The sequence below is a fragment of the Fukomys damarensis genome, unplaced genomic scaffold, assembly GCF_012274545.1.
Source record: "Fukomys damarensis isolate Sample0158 unplaced genomic scaffold, DMR_v1.0_HiC HiC_scaffold_67857, whole genome shotgun sequence".
NCBI classification, from domain to species: domain Eukaryota; kingdom Metazoa; phylum Chordata; class Mammalia; order Rodentia; family Bathyergidae; genus Fukomys; species Fukomys damarensis.
Genome location: NW_022968769.1, coordinates 2270 through 5638, shown reverse-complemented (window position 1 = coordinate 5638; position 3369 = coordinate 2270). Strand labels below are relative to the sequence as shown.

The window sequence follows — 3369 nt, the reverse complement described above, 5'->3', positions numbered from 1 at the left end:
ACTTTCTTGATAGAGTCACGTAGGATGGTGAATCATTAAATTTTTAAAAACTTTATTACAGCCATATCAATCTACTTCAGACGTAGTCAGCATCACTTTGGAAACACTTGCCATAATATTCCTGCCACTTTCTGAAGCAGTTCTAGAAGTCTTCTTTTTTTTTTTTTCTTAAGTTTCTTTAGTCACTGTCATGGCTGTGTCTGTATCAGCTGGTTCCAAATATTTACCCTTCACAGTCATTTTTACTTTAGGGAAGAGTAAGAAGGAGATCTGATGAATAAGGTGGATGAAAACACACTATAATATATTGATTATCCCACCTTGCTGATGGATGACCAGTGGCAGAAGCATTCTCTGTATTTTTCTGCACAACTCATAGAGCTACTCACAAAGAGGACTTCCAGAACCTCTTCAGGGAGTGTCAAAAATGAGAAATGTGTTTGAAACAAGGGGTAATTTGGGGGGGTGTTAATGATAATGTATCATTTACTGTAATGATTTTTAAATGGAAACACTCACCATATGTTACAATCACCTTTGTATGGTGCACCAGAGAAGTTCATTAAAGACTCAGTGTCCAAGAGTTGTACTGACTTTGGTCACATAAACCTAATATGTCTAACACACATGAAAATGACTTCCAGCAGGAAAACAGATGTTTAGAATAAATCATATTGTTTGGTCAACAGTTTAGGTATAGTGAACTCTTCTAAACAAATTATAAGAATGGGTGGGAACTCTTGAGATAAATTCCCAGACTTTGCTCAGGGGCCAACCTTTAAGCCTTTCCAAAGAGAGTAGTTTCAGGTGGCATGCTACCTCAGTTCTCTCCTGCTCAGTCGTTTGAGTGACACTCAGCATCTGCACTGTGAACCCAGTGCCATCTCACCTGGGCACCTTCAGTGGTATCACCCACCCACTAAGTACTTTCAAGGGACATTTCGGGAAATCAAAGAAACAAAGCTGGGATCTGTCCTTAGTCAGCAGGGGATTTTTCAGGAGGATAAATGTGGGAAGGATTTGAATTTGGCTAATCCAAAGAGTTGGCCAAGAGAATTGAAAATCTCAGGAATATGCATGTTTTTTATTGGATGTCTCCCATGATATGGGGTATAGTTTTGTATCTAATCATCTCACACACTACATAGCATTTAATCTTCCAAAACACCCTGTGGAGTGCAGGTAGATACCCTTGAAATTCCTCCCTGTGAATAGGGCCTGCCAGACCCCAAAGCCCCTATGTGCCCTTGAGCCCAGGTAATACTCCCTGTGGCTGTGGGTTCAACTACTGACACCTGTCTATTTGTGCCTTAGGCACAGATAATTACTGGTCTCTGTTAATTCCCAAAATCCCCTCTTCACATTTATTTTCTTCCAGATAACCTGTGCTGTCTGCTTCCTGGCCTCTACCACTCCTATGTGTGGCCTTTTGTGTCTTTATTTCTTTAAAATGACAAGCTCCTTTCCTTGGCCCACCTCAACACCGGCTGCCTCTTGTCTGTTGTTCTCTCCTTCCTTCCCATGGCTTCTTCCCCTTAGGGATACACTTCCTTCAGAGTAGCTGACACTCTGTGAATATTTTGTGTTCCCCTAACAAGTTTCAGATTCTGTGGACTGGCTCCCATTCCATCATCAAATCTCAAACTATGATGGGAAAAGATGAGAATTTGTAAGTACTTGATGTTCTGGACAAACCAAAAGCAAACCCTGTGGTTTAAGGAATTACATTTCTATCACAGTCAAACATGGGCTATAATAAGGGAATGTTCAGCCAAGTACAACCAATGTCTGATTTTGAAATAAAGATACAAGCTCCAGAAGAAGAAAGCAAATCCAAGAATCTAAGACACATGCACTTAAAACAATTAGAGAAAATGGAAGAAAGTGTCAGGATCTCCATACAGGGATCCAAAATGTGGAGGAGTAAGATATTTGGGCCTGTTAGCTAAAAATCAAAGGATGAGCAGCTTTTATGGAACATGAGAAGACACGTAAAAAAATCCAGTCAAAAACTGGAGATCATTTTTGATGTCCAGGCCAAAGGACCCAGAAGAAAGTTGAAGGATTTTGCAGGGGCAGTTGGAAATAGAAGCAAAATCAGTTATATTTCAGCCTGGTTAATGTGAACAAGGGGGCAGATGAACTGAAGAGTCATCTGAAGCGATGCAGGCTGCAGACTGAAAAAGCCCCAGTCAGAGGGGCAGACACGTATTTTGTGGACACAGGACGTGGAATGCATGTATTTTGTGCACACAAAGCAGTGGAACACCGTGGATCCTTACCTGTCAGGCAGATCAGGAGTCACAGCAAATGGCAGGAAGTTCTAAACCCAGTGACCAGATGCGCCATGATGAGGAGCTGAAGATCTGTAAAAGCAATTTCAAGGTATTGAAGAAAGGTTGGAAATAACCATTTCCTCTCTTCAGAGGGCTATTCCACCCCTGATGAAAGGCTCAGGATTGGCTGACAGCTTGGAGGACTGACAGCTCATCACTACCAAGGAGGCCACATGTCTGAGACAATGCAGGCAAGAAAAATTCAACTCTGTCTTCTGAAAGTGCACCTCCATGTGCCCTACATTTGAATGGAGCTTGGCAGGAAGCATTTCTTCATGGTCTCTGGGCACAGGACACTGTTTTTCCTGGAACAGGATGGCCTCACCTTCTTCTGCTCAGCTTCTAGGCTGGGGCGCTTTGCCTTTTGGAAGGAGGAAAGGCCTTAGTTTCAATAGTGATTTAAAGAATGGCTTAAAGTCAGTCTAGACTACTATAACACCACCAAAGACTGGGTGGCTTAAACAACAGGTTATTTTTGTCTTAGAGTTCTGAGGCTCAAAAGTCCAAGATAGAGGCACTGGCAGATATGATTTGTAGATGGTCATATATATATTTTTGGTATCATTATATGGCAAAAATAAAAAAAAAATCCAAGAGAGAAAGATATACAAGGAGAGAGTTAAAGACAAATTTAAGAGCAGGGCTTCTGGCTATCACAGTTTCCTCACCATAACCCACCCCATGTAATCTGGAATGTATTTTCATCTCACTTTTTTCTCTATTTTCTTAGCCCAAGCTAATCTGGAATGTATTTTCATCTCCCTTTTTCCTCTATTTTCTTGGCCCAAGCTTGCTTTGTAGAACCAGTTTCTCTCTTACTCTTCACCTCTTCACTTTCACAGTTTCAAATAAATTTTGTCACTGCTTAACGGGGGGGGGAGAGAGTGAGAGCACCTCTTCAAAGGGCACTAATTCCATTTAAGAAGGCTCTACTGTCACAACCTAATTAGGCCTCTAAAGCTCCACCTAAAAATAACACCATATTGGAGATTTATCTTTCAACAAATTAATGTGTTGGGCACAAAAACATTCA

The 3369-nt window shown here is 41.2% G+C and overlaps 1 long non-coding RNA gene across 1 annotated transcript; it reads right to left on the bottom strand.

The window, feature by feature from the left end:
* Positions 1-154: 154 nt before the first annotated feature.
* On the bottom strand, positions 155-3067 carry LOC104869147. Its single transcript, XR_782198.1, has 2 exons — positions 2283-3067; positions 155-245 (listed from the first exon to the last, which is right to left on the bottom strand). It is a non-coding gene; the product is annotated as an uncharacterized LOC104869147 (long non-coding RNA).
* Positions 3068-3369: the final 302 nt, after the last annotated feature.